Source organism: Notamacropus eugenii, chromosome 1, assembly GCF_028372415.1.
Source record: "Notamacropus eugenii isolate mMacEug1 chromosome 1, mMacEug1.pri_v2, whole genome shotgun sequence".
Lineage (NCBI taxonomy): Eukaryota > Metazoa > Chordata > Mammalia > Diprotodontia > Macropodidae > Notamacropus > Notamacropus eugenii.
In genome coordinates this window covers 147,392,518-147,418,614 of record NC_092872.1, presented here as the reverse complement: position 1 = coordinate 147,418,614, position 26,097 = coordinate 147,392,518, and the positions used below count along the sequence as shown (strand labels likewise).

General features: G+C 37.3%; 1 long non-coding RNA gene across 2 annotated transcripts in view; it reads right to left on the bottom strand.

Moving 5' to 3' along the window:
* Positions 1–6,148: 6,148 nt before the first annotated feature.
* LOC140524181 (uncharacterized) overlaps positions 6,149–26,097 on the bottom strand; it is a 31,449-nt gene continuing 11,500 nt past the window's right edge. Inside the window, exons 3-4 of one of the 2 annotated variants that reach the window (XR_011973595.1) lie at positions 15,838–15,921; positions 6,149–6,371 (exon numbers count right to left, since the gene is read on the bottom strand). This is a non-coding gene — a long non-coding RNA (uncharacterized lncRNA). The remainder of the gene's footprint in view (positions 6,372–15,837; positions 15,922–26,097) is intronic. The other variant, XR_011973596.1, reaches the window with a different exon arrangement.

Genomic DNA, 26,097 nt, shown 5'->3' with positions numbered 1-26,097 from the left:
ATTTGGTAAAAAGATAGAGCTGTTGAAAATAATCAATGAATTCATACATCGGTCATATAATGTTGAAAATTTCCCTGATTACATTATTAAATTCAACATTTCAACCTTTGAGTTTTGCTAACATGAAGAAATTGTCTTTTTCTCCCTCCTAAATTAGTCAAAACCTCAATATAGTTCAAATAGCAAATTCTAGACCCTCTGAGCTTCCTTTCTAAGAGCATGTATCATTCTGTACATGAGGTAAAGGAATAATATTGGAAAAATACATGCTCCCCGACCCCGAGTCAGCTCTAATGATAATAATAATGACTAATAAACCCTCATGTTTCTATGATCTCTTAAGGTTTGCAAAATTCTTTTGTCACAATAACCCTGAAAGATGAGCAGCTCAAGTATTTGAGCATTTGTAGGCTATCACCTCTAGTTTACAAATAAGAAAATTGAGGCTTACATACTTGACACTGGTAATATCACATATTAGAGGAAGGACTCAAAGACAGGTTTCCTGATCTGCAGATCAGTGCTTCTTTCTAAAGCATATTTTTAGTAAGAATGTTCCAAATTGTTTATAAGATGGCAGACTATATCCTTAAAAAAAGTATAAGGCATTAGTTTCTCTTTTTTGGAGGCGTATGCCCAGAACTGTACTTTTATTGGTTTAGAGATCTTCCAGTGTAGAATCTCCATTCCTTAATATTGATTGGCAACTAAGTCTTGGAGGGATCCCTGAGGCACTGAAAATTGAAATGGCTTGCCCATCGTCAGACAGCTAACATGTGCCACAAACAGGGTTTAAACCAAGGTTTTCTGGATAACAATGTTATACTGTACTGCCTCTCTTCATTTAGATATATTTATTTTAAAAAAGAGATGTTATACTAATTTGAAAACTTTTATTGTTTAACATTTTGTTTTGTGCGTGTGTGTTCGTCCTTTGCTGCCAAAGAAGACCATACCATCAGAGAAACATGACTTGCACTTGACTTTGTTTTGAGTGAGTGAGGGCTGTGCAGGTCACCAGCCTCACTTTTCCTCCAGGGCTATCTGAATTCAGTGGCCAGCTATTCATCAAAATGACTGAAGATGATCCAGGATGAGGCAATTGGGGTTAAGAGACTTGCCCAAGGTCACACAGTTAGTGAGTGTCCAGTATCTGAGGTGAGATTTGAACTCAGGTCCTCCTGACTCCTGCATTGGTGCTCTATCCACTGCACCACTTAGCTGCCCCCACATTTTGTTTTAGGATCATGGAAAAGACAGTCCATTTAAGGTAACTTAAGAAACACTTTATTAATGTGTCACATTTGGTTAAAATTTTTCAAAAGTCAAATTATTGTGGGACCAGACAGTTAATATCATTAATTCTTCCATATCCATATAGGGGTACTCAATCTTTTTTTGTTTGTCATGGACCACCTTTGGCAGTTTGGTGAAGCCTAATGAACATCTTGTCAGAATAATACTTTGAAACATATAAAATAAAATGTATTGATTATGAAGAAAATCAATTATATTGAGATACTACCATCAAAATATTTTAGAAATAGCAAGTTTATGAACCACAGGTTAAAGACCTTTGTCTTGGAAATTTGTTTTAAATCCATTTTGAAATAAAGATGACTGGAAAATATTGCCAGGTATCCTCTTCACAATGGCAAGAACATAAGAACGAAGTTCCAACCATTCTTTTCTAACTGCAAACTTTCTGATTTTTAAAGTGTTCTGACTTCACGTCAATGAATGGTTGCTTGTATCACCAGGAAGAGTATCTACATTAAATGACATTACAGAACCATTATAGTATCTGATTGCATAGGGCAGTGGTTATTAACATTATTCCTTATGTTATTATTATTGTTAATAATAATAGCAACAATCTTATTTTGTTTAAGCAATGTTTTCATGTTATCTAATTTTAACCTTTCAACAGTCTTGGGAGATAGTCATGATCTCCATTTGACAAATGAGGAACCAAGGGCCAAGACAGGTTAAATGATCTAAGGATGATTCAGTGGATAGTGGTAGAATTTGGAATAGAGCACAGAGCCCAATGCCTAAACCAGTGTTCTTGCCACACTAACACTGAGCCCAACTCAAGCTGCTGCTATATCCCTGCATCAGTTGAAGCCACCCAGAGGTTCTGAACCCTTGTGACCTTCCTTCCAACTCTCCATTTACCAATTTGACTTTGGGCCAATCATTTAACCTCTCTTGGCTTCATTTTCCCCTTCTTTAAAGGGGACTTGAATTGGATGAGTTATACAAGTCCAGGATTCTGGGATTCTAATTTATAGGGACCCAGCTTAAAGGTCTAGCACCCTTCTGCCACGTGACCATGACTACCTTCACTCAATAGGATTTAGATACTGACATCTAGAGTGATAACAATTCTTTGTTACACTCTGCAGCAGGACAACAAAAAATGGCACTGCCACCTACCAATAATGTCCCCAAAACTACTGCCATTCAATGGTGGTAGAGGGTTCATGCAGCTTTCAAAGTGTATGTACACATAACTACATTATTCTTCTCAGAAACAGCACAGTCAGATTGAAAGTTCATCTTGCAGGGATGAACTATAATGATCTGCTTGAAATCTGGAATCATAGTGAGAGAGCTAGTAATGAATGTGGCAGAGAAGATTGTCCCTGGCACTACACACAGCTGGCCAGTTCTGCTTTAGTCCTACTGCTAGTTGGATAGCTCTTCTCCTCATTCTGGGGTGACTTCCCCAACCCCCACCCTAGACTTGGCCAAGACCTCCAGAGTCTTGGTGGGAATGCCAGGATCTCTGTGATCTATCTGTCTCTCACATGCCCAGACACCAGCTGAGACCATCTGATGCTGTCCCCATTGTCTCAGCAGTCACCAAACATCTCACCCTGGGTGGTCATTTAGCATTATCCTTCTGTGGCTTCCTGCTCAGAAATACCAGGCAGGCTTCCGTTCTTGAAATCCAAGCCAAAGACTCCAATCTCCCTTTTCTTCTCTCTTTCTGCCCTACCCCCAATCCCCGCCTCTAACTCTCTGCTCCTTGCCCACCCCCAAACCCAAGCTTTCAAGCATTAGGTTGGCATGCAGACTATTTTTAAGTTATTGAACATCTTTGGCAAAGTACCTTGAAACATTTCCGTTGCTATTAAAAGGAGAGATAAGAGTCAGGGAGGTTAAATATCATGCCAAGGGGGTACCTGCTTACTTAGAATAAGATTCCTTTTCTTTCATTTCCTTGCTTTATGGGATCATATTATTTCCAGTTAAAACATTCAATTTCTTTTCTCTTGCCTTTTCAAAAAGTCCCTCCCCACATTGTTTTCCCTGTCTAGCACACCCATAACTAAGAAAGACCCTATAGTCTTCTTTCTGAATTTTGTATTTGGATCAGACCTCTGGTGTTCATTAGTACAGGGAACTCCTGGGGAAACAACTCCCTCTACAACTGTAGACAATCGAATTCTCTACAAAGTGTAGCCTGAGATAATCGCCAGGGATGCTAAGGTTAATTGATCTGCCCAGAGCCACAGAACCAGTAGGTGTCAGAGGCAGTTCTTTCTGACTGTGAGGTCAGCTGTTTATTCGCTATGCTTGAGTTGGCTATCTTCTGTCATGATAATAGTATTTAAAAAGCTAAGATTAGCTTCACAAGCAATTATTAAGTATTTACTACATCAGGCACTGTGCTAATCAATGGGGATTCAATGAAAGGAAAAAACAAAAGAAACTTAAAAAAATATATAGTGGATAGTACACTAAGGGATGAACACCAAGGAGACAGAACTGATCAGGTAGGCCCTGAGATATGGGGAAAAGAGTCCAGGTATCAAGACCTAGAGGCCAGCAGACTGGGAGACATGGTGTCTACAGGGTTGGCAGTCAAAAAACAAATTGAAGATCTAGAAACCAGAAAATTAGGAAAAAGGCCATAGTGATTGGCCATGGTTGGGAACAAGATTTAAAGTCTAAGAATCAAGGAGTCAGCAAGGTAAAATAAATAACTAAGTATTGGGGGTGGGGTGGCATAGGGAAGAGGGTGAAGGAAAAAATGGGTTTGTAATCCAAGCAATACAGATGAATCACCAGATAAGGATAAAAAAATAAACTTTATTTTGAGGGTAGGATCTACATACCTTTTGGCCCTTTCAAGATTTATTGCTTGGATGTGGAAGGTCCTGAGTCAACTGGTGACTGTAGGTGATAGTTATAGCCTTGGAAGGTGGTCTCTCATCTATATTGAAGCAGGAATGGGAGGGCTGCAAGTCAAAGCCATGTTCCTAAAGAACTGGCCAGAAAAGAAGATGTTCCTCAGCATTCTCCACTTGAGGCTCCCCCCTCCCCATCGAAATGTGAGTTTCAAAAAAAGTCATGAAAAGCCTGCAGGATTTGCTGACTGTTGGCTTCATTTAAGGACAGTCAATTAAACCAATTAAAGAGGTTAACTGACACTTATGAGTTACTGTGTGCTCCTTACCTTCAAGGTCATAGCTCAGCTCACTAGATCCCTGCCAAACTACAGCAAACGGGAGGGAGTAAGAAATCATCCCTGTCAATGACAGATTTCTAAGCAGATGATAAGTAAATCAAGATCCTGATGTGAAATAGTCAAGCTTAAAAACAAACAAAGAACAAGGAAGACAATATCAAAATATCTCCAGGTTAAAAACATATTGTATATCAGGCTTATTGGGAGGCAGGCATAGAAGCCCTCCTGAGGAAGTCTTAAGTCATTCTTTATGCTTTATGAAAAGACGATAGGAGGAGAAATGCATATGCTTTGAGCCAACCAATACCACCATGGAAGTCAATTCATTACTTTAAGACAAAGCAAAGACGAAGACAGAAGGAAAGATGACTGTTGTTGAGTTGCGTCAATTGTATCTGACATTTTTTTATCCCTTTTGGAGTTTTCTTGACAAAGATACTGGAGTGGTTTGCCATTTTCTTCTCCATTTCCTTTTGTAGATGAGAAAAGTGAGGCAAACAGGGTGAAGTGACTTGCCCAGGGACACATAGCTAGTAAATGTCTGAGGCCAAATTTGAACTAAGGAAGACTCATTTTCCTGACTTTCGACCTGGTACTCTACTATGCCACCTAGCTTACTGTTAGAACTAAAATGGAAGCTTGTTCCTGAATCTGGGTTTAAAATAATAGTCTTTGAGTTTGGTCTATAAATGAATGAGTGTGTGTGTGTGCATGTGTGTGCATGTGTGTGTGTGTGTGTGTGTGTGTGTGTGTGTGTGTGCATGTACATATACATCTAGGACAGAAGGAGGTCCTTCAGTGAGCATGGAAGAAAATGTATTTATTTCAAAGAATCACTGATTTCAGTCTGGAAGAGACGTCAGACATCAATGAGTCGAACTCACTCCTTTTACGGATAGTGAAACAGGCTAAGCTAGGTTAAGTGACTTGTCCAATGACACATATGTAAGTGGTAGAGCCAGAACTCAAAAGTCTTTAAACTCCAAACTCAACATGTTTTCTATTATGCAATGCTACTTGTCAATTTGTGTTATTAATGCCCTTGTTAAACTGATGTGTTCACGAACATAACATATTAATCATCACTGATGGTTTGTTTCCTCTAGGAAAATCTCCCTGATTTTCATCATTTCAGCATCCTCTCAGCTCTTGTGTAATGCTCTGTACAACCATAAGAAATCATAAATATTCCTATATATGTTTCTCTTGTATGAGTTATCTTCTAGTGCTTCTTTGGGTCTCTGCTCACTGCTCAAGAGCCTTACCACCTAGACCAGAGACCAATCCCAAGGGGGTTTACTCATTTTTATCTCTGGAACTTCTGCTCTAGGGCCCTGCTATTTTGATTTGTGATGGCTACTCCTGGACCACTATTTCAGGAAGGCCCCAGATGCAGTTCATTTCATTCCCTAACTCCTACCATCATCTTGGCAGCCTCCCCAACTACCTTGTCACTGAGTGGTCTACTTTTCACCCCAATTCTCTCTCCAATCCTGGAATCATGATTCAATCAACTCTGCCTTTGTTTCTGGAAGAGATGTGTTAATCTGCCTTGTAATGGCCTTATACACCATCCTTGAGTGTTTCCCAACAACCAAGCCCTTATATGTGTGGTTTCCTCTTATCAGAATGTAAGATCCTTGTGGGCAGAGACTTACTTACTTTCGCATTTGGATCCCCAGACTCCTGCTACACAATCCAGTGGTAGCACAGTGTTTAATAAAAGATTTTTCTTTCACTCACTGTGAGTGCTGAAGGCAGCTGGCAGGCTCCTCAAGGTAAACGCTTAGCACAGTGTTCTGCAGAGAGCAGGCACAAGGTCAATGCTGTTGACTGTCTGAGTGGATAAATCCAAAGATGTTTCTGAGATTTACGCTGTGCCTAGATGTTTCTGGGAATAAGAGTGTTCTCTCTTAGTCCAGATGAATGGAAAAGGAACATCCTTTTGGAAGACTGCTTATATGAACCCTCCCTCACCCTTTTATTAGTTGACACGGTAACAAATGAGAGTCAAATTGTTTTCTCTTTCTTTTCCTATCAATGCTTCTCTGGCCCTTATCACCATACCTTGCCCATAGGAGAAAATTAAATGAATGTTTGTTGAAATAAATCAACTGATTTGTCCGTAAGCATGGCTAGGTGAGTTTGTCCATTCTTGTTATAACTGAATTAGGATCTGAGAAGGTAAGGGCAGGGCCACAACAGCTACAGCTGTCCACTGAAGGAATATTGGCATGAGGAAAAGCAGAATAATTAACTTTCAGGTAGCTATAGCTTGTCAATGACTGATGAGCTGCTGAAAGACAGAGACTTAGCAGAATTTTACTACTTTGGTGAAGCCACAGTCATTAGTTATGGGATCTGATTAAACACGGGAACTCTATATCATTTCCCAAAATTAAGGGATTAAGTGACCAGTATTTACCAGGAGGCAGCTAGGTGGCTCAGTAGATAGAATGCCAGATTTGCAGTCAGGAGGAACCGAGTTTGAATTCAGACTCAGAAACTTAATAGCTGTGTGACCTTGAGCACATGATGTAACCTATACATGTCTCAGTTTCGTATTAAAATGGGGATAAGGATAGCACACACTTTCCAAGGTATCTGGAAGCTACTCTAGTTTTTGAAATAAAACAAAATTAACAAAACACACACAAAAGACCAAATGAAATAATACATGTAAAATGCTTTGCAAACCTTAAACAGCTATATATAATGTTTACTATAATTTTGAGTAACTAGTAGATAGTCAGCATAGTGCTAGGTACTATGGGAAATGCAAATCTATATCTGTCTATCTATCTATCTGTCTGTCTGTCTGTCTATCTATATATCTAAAAATGATCCCTGCTCTCAAAAACCATGCCAAATGACTTGTGATTATGGTTTTTGTGTTTTGTTTGGACACATCCTTCAGTGTTGAAGAGATGGGCTCACTGTTGCAGTTGGGGTAAGTAGTAATAATATTATTCTTCCATTAAATAGTTTTCCTTGTACTAGAAGGCAGTAGTATGGGCAGCTCCCTTCAGGGTCACCTTCATTCAGAGAACTTTGGAGATAGATATCTTCCCCATTATCACAAAGAGCAGGCAACAGAGCCATAAACTGAACTCAGGATCTCTAATACCAAATTCAATATTCTTTCTACTATATTACACTTCCTAAATTATACCACTTACTCAGCTAGATAGAAATAGGCTATGTATGGATAAGATTGAGGAAAATAAGTTGTCACTAGGGGATCTTTTTCAATTCAAATTGATTATCCAGTAAAGTTCTCTGGGCATCCATAGGACAGTATGGATGAATACATGAGATGACTGGCACTTGTGGAGCATGGAGGGTAAAACAAAGGTAAGTAGGGACTAGAGGGCATGGAATTCACAAACTTCACTTACTGGATGATTTGGCCTAAAGCACTGAGAACATTAATGATCATAAGTTCCTTAAAGGCAACTTTCATTGCTCACATTTCCAAATCCGAGTACATAGTTCTTGATGATCAATTAATCAGTGAGAACCCTTCAATACAAATTGTGTTCAGAGGTCTCTGTACTGTTACTGTTTTTTTAATGGAAATAAAGTATTATTAATGGAATGAGAAGATCATTCCCATCCATTAATAGGTCTATGTGATGAGCTTAAGTCACATGGAAGCCTAAGTCACATGAAGCCTGTGGGTAGAGGAGCTTGCTGAATGGGTGGAACAGGAAGGGCTGGAGCAGGAGGGGTAGAATAGGAAGAGGCAGAGCTGGAGCAGAGCTGAGAGGGAGTTGGTCAGATAGTCAGAGCTGGGAAAGACAGAGAAAGGAGGCAGCTGGGAAGCAACTAGCATGAGTGAGAGAGCTTGTCCATGATTTTGTTTAAGAGAGCTGGTTTGAGGGAAGCCTGACAGAGGGAAGGCTTGGCAATGGTAGTACTCCACTACATTGTTATTGTGTATAGATTTCTTTGTTGCTATGATGGATTTGATTTTCTGGTGTTGGGATTTGGCTTTTTAATGTCTGAATAAATGTTTTTCTTCTGCCTTCTATATGGAGTCTGTTGTACTTTGTGATTCAGAACTATGCTGGCATATTTAGTCCCCTTCAGTGCTGTAAATATTGCCTTGGCGATACAGTCTCACAACAGAGAAATATACTTAGTGTAGCTACCTATCTGACCACAGGGTTGTTCCAGTATCTTTTTCTGGACTGCAAATTGGATCACTGTTGTAAAGCCACCACTCCATTCTCCTACTAACATGTCAATGTATTTCTTTTCTATTTTTATTTGATTCCACATTTATTTAGCACTTATCACATGTAAATCATTTTGATAGAGCTAAGATTTGTTATTAATTTTTTTGAGGGGTCCAGACTTACAATGTCATCAGAGTGAGGAACTAGTCCTATATCTCCTATCCTTTGTAACTAAACTCTTCAATAAAGCCTCTGATAAATCAATATAAATAAAAAATAAAATAAATCTCTGATAATTGCTTCTACTTTCTCTCTTCTCACTGTCTTCTTAATCCATACAATCTGACTTCAAACCTCATCACTCCACTAAAACTGCTCTCTCCAAATTTACTAATGATCTCTTCATTGTCAAATCCAATGGCCTTTTCTCAATCCTCATTATTCTTGACCTCTCTGTAGCCATTGACACTGTTGATCACTGTCTCCTCCTTAATACTCTTTTTTTCTCTAGTTTTTTGGAATACCAGTCTCTTCTATTTATCCGCCTACCTATCTGACTGCTTCTTCATCTGTCTACTTTGCTGGATCTTCTTTCAGATCTGCCCGGGGCGACTCCCGGGCCTTCGCCTTCTACTTACCTATCCCTGGTCTTTGGACGTCTCCGGTCCCTCTCCCGTTTGGGGGAGGGCAATAAACAGGCAGAGCACCCGAAAGGAGTTGCAGTCAGCAAGCTTTATTGTGTTTTCTCCCCCAGCTCTCGTGGTCATCCCCTTTTATTATCCCCTGTCTCCTCCCCCGTACCTCCCATGGGCGGGCGAGCTCCTCCCAAGTGCCTCCCCGTGGGTGGAGCCAGCCTGTTACCAGGGCCATCCCAGTACCCCACAAGGGGGCAGGTTCGGACCTTCAGGCGTCTCACGGTCCTCACGGGGGACCCTGGTCCAGAGCTGTCCCCCAACACAGATCATTACTTCTAACCATAGATGTCCCTCAGGGTTCTGTCCTGCGTGTCTTCTCTTCTCCCTCTATATTACTTCCTTTATACTTGGTTGTCTCATTGGCTCTGCTGTGTTTAATTACCATGTCTATGCTGTTGATTCTCAAATCTATCCATCCTCCACTCAACTCTCTGCTGACCTCCAGTCTCACGTCTCCATCTGTTTTTCAGACATCTCAAACTGGATATCCAATAGATATCTTAATATGTCTAAAATAGAACTCATTATCTTTTCCTCCTAAACATTCACTATTTCTGTAGAGGGTAATACCATCCTCCCAACCCCTCAGTCTTGCAAAACTAGGACTCATCTTGCACTCCACACTATCCCTCACCACACACCCAATCTCTTGTTAAGGCCTGTCAATTTTACCTCACCACCTCTCTCAAACATGCCTCTTCTCCCTTCTGACACTGCCAACATTCTAATGTAGGCCTTCATCACCCCAAGCTTGGATTAATGTGGTAGCTTGTTGGGGCATCTGCCTGCCACAAGTATTTCCACACTGTAATCCATCCTCCATTCAGCCACTAAAGTGATTTTCCTAAAGCATAGATCTGACCATGTCATCCCCTACTCAACAAACTCCAGTGGCTCCCAGAAAGGAGCAAGTATAAAATGTTCGGTTTGGCACTCAAAGCCCTTTATAATTTAGCCCCCTTCTACTCTTCCATTCTTCTTATACTTTACTCCCTGATACACACTCTCTGATCCAGTGACACTGGTGTTCTGGCTGTTCCATAAATATGACATTCCTGTCTTTTGGATCCAGGCATTTCTCTGTCTTCCAATACTGAAATGCTATCCCTCCTCTGCTCTGACTACTTCCTTCCCTGGCTTCCTTTAAATCCCACTTAAAATCCCATCTTTTCCTGAAAGCCTTCTGTAATTCCTCTTAATTCTAGTGCCTTTCTTTTGTTAATTATTTCTTAGTTATCCTATATGTAACTTGCTTCCTATATATTTGTTTACATGTTGTCTCTCCCATTAGATTATAAACTCTTTGAGGGCAGGAACTGTCTTTTGCCTCTTCTTGTATCCTCAGCACTTAGCATAGTGCCTGACAGATTGTAAGTACTTAATAAATGTTTATGGATTAGCTGATTGATAAGCAGCACCTTGTTCAAGAGAAGCACACTAATACATTGTTGGCGAAACTATGAACTGATCCAAGTGTTCTGGAAAACAGTTTGGAACTATACTAAGAATGTTACTAAAATGTCTACACCTTTTGATTAGACATTCCACTGCTATGCCTATGCCCCTAAAAGGTCATAAATAAAAAAAAATAGTCAGTATACAACAGAATATTTATAGCAGCATTTTGTGTTTCAAAGAACTAGAAACACAATAGAAGTCAATCATTTGGTGAATTATATATAAAATGGTGGTAAGTAATAAAATAATTCTGTATCATTAAAATGACAAATATGAAGAATCTGGAAAAGCATAGGAAGACAGATGAATTGATGCAGAGCTGAGTAAAGTAACAATCAGAAAAAAACAATTATATACAATAACATTAATGTAAGTGGGAAGAAAAAAATGAAACTGACTTCAAAATTGGCCTTCCATCTGCAAGACGATAAAAACTAAAAATAACACAGGACTTGTTCTCAAGGAACTTACAATTTAATAGGCAAGAAAAGTCATGTACAAAAATAGCTATGATATAAGAGAATATATGAGAATTATAAAAGAGAGGTCCAAAGATAAGTCAAAAGAAATTTGAAGAGGGAGAGATCACTTTCAGCTGAGGTTGAGGAAATGTTTCACACAGGAAGTATCATCAACAGGTGGCTCTAGGGGGATGGGGAAATCCATTCTAGGTATGGAGAATGACTTAAACAACCTAATTATTCTTTTAATCAATCAGTCAACAACACTTAAATATCTCATATGTTCCATATACTGTTAGTTGCTGGAAATCCAAGGATAAAAGTGGAACAGTCCCTTTCCTCATAGAGTTTGAATTCCACTAGGGGATACAACACATAACATATGTTCATATTAAGCATATGGAAAATGAACAACAAAGGTTTTCTTGTGTTTTATGGGTGTTTGCACCAGGTTTGGGTTTGTGAGTATGAATATTTGTGCATGGACCAGAGGCAACTAGGTACCACAGTGAATAAAGGAAGATTTGAGTTCTAATTCTGCCTTTGACATTTAATGGCTAAGTGACACTTGACCTCACTTAACTTCTCTCAGTCTCAATTTCCATAACTGTTAAATGGAGATACTAATAGACCTACCTCACAAGGTTGTTATAGACAATGTGTGAGATTTTATATATATATATATATATATATATATATATATATATATATATATATATATATATATATATATATATATATATATATATATATATAATATTTTTGCAACCCTTAAAACACTACGATTGTTGTCATTCAGTCGCTTCAGTCATGCCTGATTCGACACATTTGGGGCTTTCTTGACAAAAATGATGGATTGATTTGCCATTTCCTTCTCTAGTTTTCTTTATAGATGAGGAAAATGAGGCAAACAGGGTTAAATGACTTGCCCATGGCCACATAGCTAATAAGTATCTAAAGCCAGATTTGCACTCAGGTCTTCCTGATTACAGACCTGGTAGTCTACACACTGTATCAACTTAGGTGCCTTTAAAGCACTATAAAAATTCTTAAAATGAGAGTGATGTCAATGCATTGCAAATCCTACTAAACTAGAAAGGCTTTGAACATGGGATTGACAATGGACTGGACCTGAAAAATTGGTTTAGGTAAGTGCAGAGGGGCTCATCCTCAGAAGTTTGGTTTTAGAGTGATGAGTTTTTCAGTCATAAAAAATCATCCAGAGACTGTGATTTGTGGTTGTAAAGGTCATACCCCATGGATCTTTGAAGTTTTAAAGTAACCCCCTCCACTCCCCTCTATTGTCCCTTGGTTTATCAGCTTACTATTAATGTGGTCTAGCAACAAGTGTGCAAGACTAGCAGTCAGGACACTAGGGTTCTGTCTCAGATTCTGCCCTTAACTGGCTAGATGACCTTAGGAAATTTACTGCATATCCGAGCTAAGATCCTAGAGCTGAGATAATTAGCTCCAACTCTGTCATTTCAGAAATCAGAAAAGTGAGGTCCAGAGAGAGAAAGTATCTTCCTCCCCTATTTGGGACACATTCTACCAAATGAAGATAAGAATGACTACCCAATGTGTCTTATTGGGGCATTGTATAAAAAGGCTGATGAAATAATGCATGTGGAAATTATAAATATTGTTCAATTAAATAAATGATGTATTACCTTTTATGTTCTTTTTTGGGGAGGAGGGGAAAAAAGGATCTGTTTTTATGTCATACATACACATACATTTACACATCCATCCATCCATTGGAAACCACTCTTCTTGGTCTAGACTTGGAGACCAATCTTTAAATGAGATCTTTTTATAATGAGACCTTTTAGATGAGGATCAAGTCAGAGACATCATATTTCAAATTTCTAATGAATAATACTGTTTCAAGGATATAGGGTAGTTTCTGCTTAAAGAAGGATGAAGACAAAAAATGATTGAAGCCTGAGAATCAGTGTTTAATAACTTCTACTCTGAAAACTAGGAAAATTTCCCTGAAAGTCAAATATACCAGGCAAAGTCTTTCAAGGCTCTTTCTTGACCCACAAAAGTGAGAATTGCTTTTTAAGAAAAATCCTAGAAAAATGGCTTACTACTCTTCGTATTAGTCTGACCATGCCTATGAACCATTATGGGATGGAATAATTCCAGGAACAGAATGGAAAGAGGATCAGGAATAGAAGGGAAAGTGTTGTAAGCATTTCTACCAGACAATAAGAACCTTGCAAGGAGGAAGCATCTGGAGTTGAGTAAATAAGAAGACATTTCAATAAAATTTATTTGCTTGTAACTGACTTTTTGAGATCTCCATTGGAATCTAAGGACTAGACATTAGTACAGTGTCTCTGGTGATGGCTCATTCTTGAACCTAGAATTCTGGGACTCCCATCACATAAATTGGTATCCCTGATCTTTCCCCTAGCAGGATAGTACCTACCTTCACCTACATGAATAAATTGGCTAACACTTCCCTTTTCCTCAAAGGAAGGACCAGGGCAGACATTCCAGATGGTGACAATTTCCAGAGCTTGGTGTTCAGGTTTGTTGATTGTTTCTAATGCCCCGGGTTCTCTCAGAATCTTGGGTATAAGCTATTCAACAACTCACTATTGACATCTCAGCACTGCCTCTAAAGGACAGCTCATAGCAAGTCTCTACTAAGCCCCTTCAGCTATGGCATTACACAATTCTTTCAAGAAATGAACCATTCTTCTGAGGAATTTGTTCAAAGCTCTCTAGAATTTCATTATTGTGGCAAGGCTAGATAATACATAAGCATCATCATTCTAACTGCCCTCTAAGCCCTGTTCTGCTGTGCTTTGAAGCAGGACACAGACACATGTGACTCTAAAAGTGTCCTCGCACAACACTACAGTAGTAGGTAGGTAGACTATATCACATCTTCCTGGCAATGTTTCAATATAGGTGAATTATGGGGAAACTGGAAGTAGCCCCAGTTCAATTTCTAATGTTCACCATAGTGCTTAGAGACATACATATATGTAAGTCAGTTCCAGGAATAGTCCTGAGTATTCTGTAATTCCTCAATAAGAATATGCTCACTCTAATGATAATCCCCGTGTTGTACATACTTTAGTAAGTGATGTATTTATTTGGAATTAAGTTTGTGATATTAAGGTATTTTGTCCCACAGTTTAAAGATACGATTGTTCAAAATATTCACCCAAGGCATCTAAGCATTTTGGTGAATGAGCCACTACAGACTGAAGCGCATGGTCATGTAGATGGTGAAAAAGCAATGTAAGCTCAATCAAGGTGATACATTACCTTCTAATAGTGATGGTGAATTTCTAATGCATGCAGATATGCAAAGCATACCACAGGTATAAGACTAAAACTAAAAAGAAGAGAATATTACAGGTATTTCTTCAGTTTCCCTTTGCCCTAACCATCTTCCAAGGTGTTTCCTCATCCTCAGAAGACTGACTTGGTTGTTGACCACATTGTGTCATCTCACCAAAATCATTCAATAACCTTGAAATTGTTTTTCTGGGTCAATGATCCTATTATGAATTCATATCTCCAATCTGTCAGAGCAGTATTTCTGTATCTTCTTAAAACCATGGCTAAAGCTGTTCATTGTGCTACTGAATGTGTCTTATAGGAAAGCCCACATGACAAATTTCTGCTTGAGTTTCATTCTAGCAAAGAATAGTCTCCTGGGATAAGTTTCCATACAGGCTTATGTCAGAAAATGAAAACTGCAACCCAATTTTTTTTTTATAACTTTGCTTCCAGGAAACTTGGAACTAATTTATATTACTTAGCCCATTCCATGTCCTCTCCTAGCATCTGTTGTCATTTTGGATAACAGGACTTAAAATCCAAAGAGGTTTTGGAGATGAGAATAGTGATAGATGAAATATATATAATACCTGAAGGTTCATGAAGTGAATATATAATATTCATAATCTTACTTGCTATTCACAATAACTCTGGGAAGAAGATATTACTATTTTATTGCTATTATTGTTTTATGGCTGAGCAAATAGACATAAGAATGTAAGATGAGTTATCCAAGGTCACCCAACTTCTGCCTGAAACATAATTTAAACCCATGTCTTCCTGATTTCACATCTGGTACTTTACTCACTACATTGTGCTGACCAAAAGTTCTTAAGATGGGGTCTATGAACTTAAAAAAAAATTAATAAACGTATTTCAATATTTCAATGTAATTGGTGCCCTAAATAATCCTATGTACTGGATGTCTTTGAAAATTTTATTCTAATTGAGTCCATCCTCAGGCTTCAACAAATTGTCCAAGGGGTCCAGGACACTCCCCCAAACTTAATAACCTCTAGATCATCTAGGTCCAAACTTAAATTTTTTTTTAATTTTTCTTTTAAAATTTTCTTTTTAAAATTTTTGATGGGTTTTACTTATTTTTATATTACAGCTATTTAAAACATATCAACTGTGTTGCCTACCCCTGCAAGTCATCCCTGAAACAAATATTTAAAAAGAGAGAAAGCAGTTAACTAGCTAACATGTTGGCTACGTTTGACAACACACACATTTTCTATAGACAGTACCCCTACCTCTATAACGAAGGGAAAGCAGAATGTATCTTCAGTCTTCCCCTGGGTCCAATCTTGAATGCCTTTATTCTTACAAATGAGTACCTAGAAAAGTTAAGCAATTCACTCAAAGTCAACAGATATTAAATAGAAAGTTCAGAATTCAAATTCAGGTCTTCTGACAATCCAGTGTGCTTTTCATTATAAGACTCTGGCTTTCTTTAGATCAGAGGTGTCCAATAGTGGACACCTGAATTCACACTCTGAATTGTTTCCAACACCAGATTAAAATATTATTGGGAAATGTTTAACAAAATAAATAAAAATAGAATAGAATGTACATAGAAAATATTAGTATGTGGTTTTCTAAGTCAATAGGCAGTAAACAAGGATCATTATGTACTGTTTAGAGGTGCTATTTCTTTGAGTTTAATACCAGTTCTTTAAATGATCTGTTTAGTTTTTTCCTCATCTTGTTTTGAATAATGATAGCTAGCATTTACCGTAACATTCTAATGTTTGCAAAGTACTTTACAAACATCTCATTTTATCTTCACACCCACTCTGGGAAGTAAGTGTTAATATTGTCCCCATTTTACAGATGGGAAAACTGAGGCAGATAGAGGTTAAGTGACTTGTTTGGGGGTCACAGAGCTAGTAGCATTTAAGGATGGATTTAAAAGTAGGCCTCCCTAACTCTAGGTACAGAACTCTTTCTATTATGCCACCTAAACATGTACAATGCCCTAAATCCTTTTGGAAATACATATGGCGGAAATTCCAAATAAATAAACAAGGTCTTTGTACTTAACAGCATTTTCTGATTTCCAGGAACACTTTTAGATCACTTGTTATGCAAATAGACAATTATGTGGTACAGTAGATAGAGTGCTGGGCCTGGTGCCAGGAAGACTCATTTTCATCAGTTCAAATCCTGTCCACAGACACTTACTAGCTATGTGACCTTGGGCAAGTCATTTAACCCTGTTTGCCTCAGTTCCTCATCTGTAAAATGATCCAGAGAAGGAAATGGCAAATCACTTCAGTGTCTTTACCAAGAAAACCCCAAATGGGGTCACAAAGAGTTGGACATGATTGAAAAATGATTGAACAATAAGCCATGCTAAATACTGATGTTAGAGAAGTTGAATTTTTTTTTTTATCAATCTTACAATTAAGGTGAGCATTGCCAAAGTCTGAAAATAAGCCAGAGTTCTTAAAGGCTTAGTAGATTTTACTAAGACTAAATATTATACCAGTATTTGAGGCATAGGTCTTTTGTTTAAGGGTCAGACAAGTGAAGTGAAGAGATAGCTGTTGTTAAACAGCTGACTTTTAGGTAATAAATTTTGGGAAATACAGCAACTCAAAGACTGTCTACTAGGGATGGAGGGATTGTGTACTTTATCTGTGAAAGGATCCGTATGAATGAAATCATGGGATTTTTGAATTATTGAAGCATGATACAGCACTAACATGAACCTGTCACATGAAACTGTAATTGATGACATTTCTAGCTACACTTGTGAATATCTTATCAATTTCCACAATCTGTATAATTATATTGAAATACCTTGCGCATATTTATTGATTGGCTGATTGATTGGGGTAGGAGGTCAAGCAAGAAAATGAGGAAACAACGTTACCAAGAGGTGAGGCAGAGAAAATAAAGATTAAAATTATGGAAGCAAGAAAGGAAAGAAAAATCCTGAGAAGTGGAGAAGTAAATAAAGAGCAGAGAAAAAAGGAGAGTAAACAGGTTTTTAGCAAAAGAAAATCAATGCAAAATATATAAATATAAATGAGAGAATTCAGGGAGAAAAAGGATGAGATAACAAAAAGGCATAAATCAAGTTAGAAAAAATGTATGTTGTATAATTTCAAAATTTATGCAGAAAAAAATGCCTTTAAGGGAAAAGACTCCAAAAATCAATGAGTAGAATTATCTCAAGAAATATGCCAGAAGGGAATTAAAATGAAAAGAAACAATGGGAAGCCAAGACAAAGTTGATTTGAAAAAAATATGTATTTTTTTCCATCTATAGCAAAATCTTGATTCACTACAAAGCGTAATTCCAAGTAATACAATTTTCTGGATAACTGAGAGTTAGCTTGAAAACTTTTGTTATTATTTGAATGCTTGCTGAAAATGTTTCTAATATATATTTCATTAGATCTTAACTAAATTAAGCATCTTTCTTTAAAAAAAATGACTAAAGACTTTACTGGACCATCATACATCATTACAAAGATACATGATCATTGAACAGGGTTTTTGAATCATCAAATCATACGATCTTCTAAATGAACCTCAAAGAACCACAGACTTCTTTGCCTCACCCACCCCTAATAGTAGTTATCTCTCCAACACTCCTGCCAAGTTACCATTAGACTTCCACTTGAAGACTTCCAGGGATGGGGAGCCCACTAACTCCTTAGCAAGTTTTTCCTTACATCAATCCTAAATTAACTTCCCTTCAGCTTGTACTCATTGCTCTGAGTTCTGCCATCTGGGACCAAGTAAAACAAATCTAATCTATCTTCCATAGGAAAGCCCTTCAGATAGTTGATGACAGCTACTATAGCCTCCCTAACTCTTCTATTCTCTAGGATAAATGGTCCTAATTCTTTCCATTGATCCTTATATGACATGGTTTTGAATTACTTTCCCTGGACATGCTCCAACTTTTCAATGTCCTCTCTAAAATGTGGTGCCCAAAATTGAGTACAGTACTCTAGAGACAGTGTAAGGCAGAAGAGAATTGAATTACAATTTCTTTTATTCTATACAGTCATCTGTTAATGTAACCTGAAATTGATTTGACTGTTTTACCTTAACTTTATATTTATATTACTATATATATATATATCATAATCCACTAAAATTATCAGGTTTGTTTTACATGATCTTCTAGTTAACCAAGTTGCTGGATACCTTTGATGCTTAGTTTGTGAACCTAAAATGTAGGACTTTATGTTTGTCCCTCTTAAATTTAATCTCTTTTGAATTTGCCCATCGTCCTAGCCTGTCAAGAGCTTTTGGTGTCTTGACAATTCTGTACAATATGTTAACTATCTCTTCCAGTTTCACATCCCCTGAAAATTTGATAAATGTGCCATCTATGCCTTCATTCACATCATTGATAAAAGTGTTACTAGAACAGAGCCATGAGGCACTCTATCAGCCTTCAGGTTAACATCCATCCTTTAGTCACTATTCTTTGCTTCTAATTATTGAATCTATTCCAAATTTACCTTATTCTGCTATAATCCAGACCACATCTTTCCATCTTGTTGAAAAAGTTAATGTGTCTTTGTAAAATGCTTTGATGACATACAAAATAACGATTATCCCAAAATATCAGTCTTTCATCTCTCTTTTTTCCCTCGAAATTTTCATATTGCCCACTCCTTTGGGTTGAAGGGCCAAGTTAGTTTTCTTAAGGTATTTGGTAGTCATTTTTACCTTGTTGCTAGCTAATTTATTAATAAAGATTGGTCTTTCAGTCATTTCGCAGGGATCCAATGGGAATGGAACATGGGACATGGAAGTTTTTATAATGGCAACGAAGGTAATGATGTTAGATAAGACCAAGAGAGAAGAACAATGATGCAGTGGGAGACTGCATGTCATGGAAGTAATAGAAAGGTGCTGGGTGAGCTATAAGTGCAGAATAGAGAGGGGTCAAAGACCAACCACTTATTTCATAATTTTTTCAGGGCTTTTTTTCTGGGGATGGGAGCTCAACACATTTGACTTGCTAGCTACTTAGCACTATTGGGGAATCTGAGAATGAATTAAAAATATCCATCTCAGAAATTTCTTTGACAGTGCTCAAAGGGAGAGATACAACTGGAGCACAGAAAGATGATGAGATATGCTCAAGGTAAGACAGCAGGTCAGTGGTGAAGCTAATATCAAAACTCAATATTGACATCTTTTTTTAAAGAAATTTCCCTTCATATATTGGATTTTCACTTATGAAAATGATAAACACTCCTTAATCTTCCTGAGTCACTCTATGAACTTAACTAGTCTAGTACAGGTCAGAGGGTTGGAGAGAGATTACATTGCCAGAAGGTATCTGGATCTTTGCAGGAACAAACCCCGTCTACTCCAGGGCATGTAGGATCATAGATCTTGGACCAGCATGGTCTAACACCTTTATTTTACAGAGGAGGAAAGTGAGATCCAGACAGGTTATTTTGATGGAGGTCACGCTGGTTATAAATGAGAGAGGTGAGATTTGAGTTCAGTTCCTTGGTTCCAAATTCATGCTTCTCCATGAATGTCCCTCCTCTCTCTGAATAGGAACATGGAATGATTCCCTCATTTTGTTTATGTAGAAGGTGATATAGGGAGCTAGTTATATGAGGGAAACTAAGCTAAGTACATGTAAAAATAAACCAAAAGGCCACATGAAAAGAATGGGGATAAAAGTAGTTTCAGTGTTCAATAAATATTCAGTTCAACGAATACTTATTAAGCGATTACTACAAATAGAGTACTGTCCTAGGTGTTGCAGATAAGATGAAAAACCACACAGTCTCAGCCTTTCAGGAGCTTATAATGCAATGGATATGTTTGGGTGAAAGGAATATAAATGAGTATAGGAAAATCTAAGCAGTGAAGAAATGTATAGGGAAGACCTTGGAACTGTATGATTCTAGTTGTCTCTTATTTATATGTCCTGAAATTCATTGCCTCCACTGGAACTTGGAGATTGTTCATCATTATGTCCTATAATCACGGTCCTTTCAACAGCTTTGGTTTGGTTATGAGATTTCTGCTAAGGAACGGGTTTAACTAGATGGCCTTTGAGAAACCATTCAATTCTGAGATTTTGCCATCTTAAAATAGAAATACTCTACTCAATAACCAATAAAAGCTGGCATTTATATAGAGCTTCTAGTTGGCAAAAAAAAACAAACACTTTACATACATCACTTTATTTAAGCCCTATATGGTAGGTACTAAGGCCTTATTCACCCTATTTTATAGATGAGAAAACTCAGAGGTAAGTGACTTGCCAAGATTATCCACACAGCAAGTAAAGGATGGATGTGGGATTTGAATTCTGTGTCTTTCTAACTCCATGTCTGGATTTCCAACCATATGATAACACATCGCCTCTCACCCTGAATCACATTGTCTCACGCTGACTCTCACCATCCTCCCATTCATGATTTTCTCTAACTTTATCACCTGTAATCATATACTGCCCATGATCTTAAGAGACAAATTAGAAGAATGGTTGAAAAATTTTTAAATGTTAAAATTTGATAAAGTCCTTCATTGATAAATCCAGATGTAGAGGATAACTGGATATCTATCTCATCTCCCAGTTCAGTCTTTTCTTTTGATCTCAAAATGCAAACACTGAGGTGACTGACTCATGCCCTAGTATCTTTATATTCATACTTCCACTGTGCACAAACAGAAAGAATTATAATTGAATACTTTATTATGATGGGTTAAAAGGAAACTAGGCTTAGAAGTCTCAGAAGCTGATCTGAGCCTGGTTTGGCTTTTAGCCCACAGCACCTACAATTATTATGCGATGATTTTTATTTATCTGTTTAGTGCTCCCACTAGGCAGAGAGGAAATCTAGTCGTAATTTAGCACTCATGGTTAGGCAGCAAGCTCTAAATTGAAAAAGTTATTCAAATGGATAATGAAATGTGGCTGAGTTCCTAATGTCCCACTCCATGGGAAAATTGCATAAATCATGGGGCTTTACAAATGGCTTACAATTTATAAGTGATGAGATTATTCTGGATTTGGCGGAACCATGTTATAAAATGGCATCACCCCAGGAAGGGTAGTGGACCTTTACACTCACATCCCAAAGGGGAAATGTGGTTGCTGTACTTAGTCTTAAGAAGGCTAGAGTCAACTTCTAGTTAGTATGAGAAAAGTCTTTATGCACTGATGGTCATTGATGATAGGAAATGAAAGCTGTCATTAAAATCTGAAATCCTGGCTGAATGGGCTAATTGGAAAGCAGAGGAAAGAAGGCAACATATCTAGGCAGTTAATTACTAGTGTGGCATCATGCTCTAAAACAGAAATTGACCACCTATGTCCTGGGTGTCCCACATGGCATGCAAATATTTGCAACTAGAAAGTACTTAATAAATGCTTTTTCATCCATTCATTAATTCATTCATTTCTTAATGGTATGTGAGTAGGTTGCGTTGGCATAGCAGAAAGATGCTGAATTTGACTTCAGAGGATATGGTTTTGAGTCTGGTTGGACTAATTAGCCTGCAAGGTCTCTTCTAGATCTAAATCTGGGATCCTCTTGTCTCTTTTGAGAACTGCTGGCTGTCTGATGTCATGGAAAAGTGGTACACAGACACCATGACTCCATTAAACTTGCATCATTCAGCAACCAGTTACCATCTTCCACCTGCTAGAAAACCACCCAAAACATACAAGCAGAAATGAGTTTAACAGTTTGTTGTTTCTGTTTAATCTGGTGTTTTCTCTTTGATGGACAAAAATCTATTTTCTCTGTCTTCCACCTGTCCTACTCCCCACTGCCTGACCCAAGGAGGAGAAAAAAAGAAAAAAAAATCCTTGTGACAAATACAGTTAAGAAAAAATATTCTCATAGACTGTTTCTAAAAAGCAAATGTCTCAAACTGTACCCTAAATCCATTACCTTTCTTCCAGGACATGAGTATCATTTTGGCAACTTTTAGAAAGGTTCTGGTACCATCTCTAGAAGAAGGTAGAGAGATCTTCTCAAATTGGTTCATATATAATAAGCCGTCCCTTGCCTATACTAGACTGTTCCCCTGAAGTGAGATCCCATTGAAAGAAAGTATGTCTATATCTCTATAGATCTCTATAGAGAGAAGTATATGTGTGTGTATGTATATATATATATATATACATATGTGTGCATATGTATAAACATTTTAAAATGATACCAATTTTAGCTTGCACTCAAGTTTTATCCAAGCCAGATTTGAGGGTAAAAGAGTTCTTTTGTCAGGAAATTTTCTCCTACATCAGCCATTTGTAGCTTCTTCCACATCTTCTACATGTACTTAAAATTAAATACTAAGAGAGAGTAGCCAATCTTGCAGCAATTCTTTATGGACTTTTTTGTACACTGGGGTCTCATCATGACTTTATCATCTATAAAAAGGAACTTATCATAACTGTGATGAAGCAGCTTTATATCTAGAGGTAGCTGACAGAAGCAAAAACAAAAACAAAAAACAATCATGGATTTGGAATCAAATAGTAAAGTTGCAAATCTCTGGTCTAATATTTTCTGCCAAGTTCCTTTCACTCTAGTGCTCAATTTCTTCATCTATGCAATGGGGCAACTAGACTAGATATGCAAAATTCTTTCCAACTCTAAATCTGGGATGCTTAGTTTAAAGTTTTGTGCAATCTATTTTAAAATAATATTCTAATCATATTAATAATAACCAGCATTTATAAAGCTCTTTAAAGTTTGTAAGCATTTTGCAAACATCTCGTTTCATCCTTACAACCACATAAGGAAAGTGAGGCAGATAGTTTATTGACTTCCCCAGGGTCACAGAACTAGCAACTATCTAAAGCTAGATTTGAATTCAAGTCTTCCTGAATCCAGGACCAGCACTTTATCTTATGTACCACCTAACTGCCTCTTCTAATTTTTCTTGCTGGAAAAAATGACCAGCCCTTTCTTAAGTTAGAGTTGTAACTATGAGGGAAGATATAGTAGCACAGGAACTTCAACACCAAGTCAAATTGCAAGGAAAAAAATTGCCAACAGGTCTAGTGATTTTGACACCAAGTCTGATAAGGGACAGTTAAAAAGATTCTAGGGTCTATAAGACATTTACTTGCTAGGTGTGTGACCTTGGGCGCTTCACCTCTGTTTGACTCAGTTCCCTCATCTGTAAAATAAAAACAAAACAAACCTCTTACCTCCCAGAGTTGTTGTGAGGATCCAAGAGGATTGTAATTGAAAAGAGCTTGGCATAGTGTCTGCCATATAGTAAGCACTACATAAATCTTATTTATTATGATTGCTATTTTTATCCCTTTGAAGCAAAGTACACAAAGAAAAGTATTGAAAATAATAAGTTAAAGATTAGAGAGAAAGGCCTCAAATTATACCTAAGTGATTATTTCTTGTTTTCCTTGTGTGTCATGTCTTTACTATTCTGTTCAGTAATATAACTTACAGTTGCTATACTTATATTTTTTCAATAGAGTTCCATTTTTCATCATCAGAAAAACATGTATTTTGTAGAAATTCCTAATTCTGATGTTGATTTCAGATTAAACATATGCCTTGCCATTCAGAATCTTAAGATCATAAACAAAATGTCTTTTGTCACCATACCTGGATTGTATGACAAGTACCTAAGAGGAAGGTAAGTGTTGAACTGGCAAGTCTAACTTAAGTCTAAATCCTAAGACAAACATTAGTCTTGTTAATTAATTAATTAATTAATCTTGAGTCCAGGATTGGTTACCAAAAGACCTCATTATTTCAACATCTATCTCATAAAATTAAGCCTGACAGAAAAAGAACATTCTGGTAGCTAATCATAACTTTACTTTTACTGGAATTAAGATAGAAAATAAACCTCAAATTGCATAGCATAAAACTAGAGATAAACCACAGGACTTGCACCTCTGCTTCGTGTGTGTGTTCATCCTTCATTGCCGAAGTAGACCATGCCATCAGAGAAATGATGACATGACTTGCACTTGACTTTGTTTTGAGTGAGGGAGGGCTATGCAAGTCACCAGCCTCACTTCTCCTGCAGAGTCATCTGAATCCAATAACCAAATATTCATCAGGATGACTGGAGATGACCCAGGATGAGGCAATTGGGGTTAAATGGCTTGCACAGTCACAAAGCTAGTGAGTGCCAAGTGTCTGAGGTGAGATTTGAACTTGGGTCCTCCTGACTCCTGCACTGGTGCTGTATCCACTGCACCACCTAGCTACCCCAACCTCAGCTTCATATCTAACTCATAAAATTGTTGTAAGGATCAAATGAGGTAATATACGTATAGCTCTTTGCAAACTTTAAAGCTCTATACATAATTATTATTGCTATTATTTTTCAGATTTTTATTTATTTAATTTTTAATTTATGAAATAAAACATGCATTTCTATGACATAGTATAATAAAAAAGGTTGTTGCACGTGAAACTGCCAATTTATGTACAACTTGCTATTCCTTTAAAATATATAATAAAATTATCATGTAAATTTCTTTTTTTCTTCCTCCTCCACCCCTACCCTAGAGGTAACTACCATTACACACAAATATGTGTGTATACATATCCATACATATATTCATATCTGTAAAATATATACCTATATATGTAAAATCATTCTATACATACTTCTATTCATCAGTTCTAACAATTGAAAACCCAGAAATTCTTATTATATTTCACGTTATTAGACTTAACCCATAGTTTTAGCCTGTTCCACGTTGTTTTAGACCCTGCTTCTGTCATATAGTATGTTAGCTATGCACACCAGCATCATGTTATCTAACACTTGGCTAAATATGGCATATATGATTTTATTCTAAGTCACTGATAAAGACATTAAACAGTGTAGGTATAAGGACAGATCTCTGAAGCACTTAACTAAAAATCTCCTTTCACACTCATACCAACTTATCAATTGGGTCTAGTTATTTAATCAGTTCTGAATCAAACTAATTTTACTGTTATCTAGTCTATTTCCCTCCTTGTTGTACATGAGAATACTGATCAAATGTCTTCATGGAAATCTAGGTTGTACTACAGTGAAAAAAGGGATGGACTCGGAGCCAAGAGAACACTTGATTTGAATCCCTTCTCTAATACTTCTGACCTACAACAGTTTACTTAACTTGTCTGAACCTCAGTCTCTTCATTTGTAAAATGGAAACAATAATACCTAGAATATTTATTTCACAGAGTTGTGGAAGAATCAAACAAGATGATATATGTAAAACATTTTGCAAATTAAAGCACAATACAAATGTCACTTACGTTGATAACGACAATGTGGTCTGTAGCATGCCTCTGATTGACTGATCTAGCTGGACTGTCAAAAATGGCGACGAGGAAAGGAAAATCATCATTAGATCCAGCAACTAAGTGACTCTTAGATTGTGACTGCTTGACAATTTTGTAACCTATGCCTATATTTCTTCACATGCACTGTAGCCCAATATCCTGAATTCTGGGCTTATGTAGACCTAGTTCACACCTTCCCTCTTACCCCCAAATCATACCTCTTTGACCTTCTTC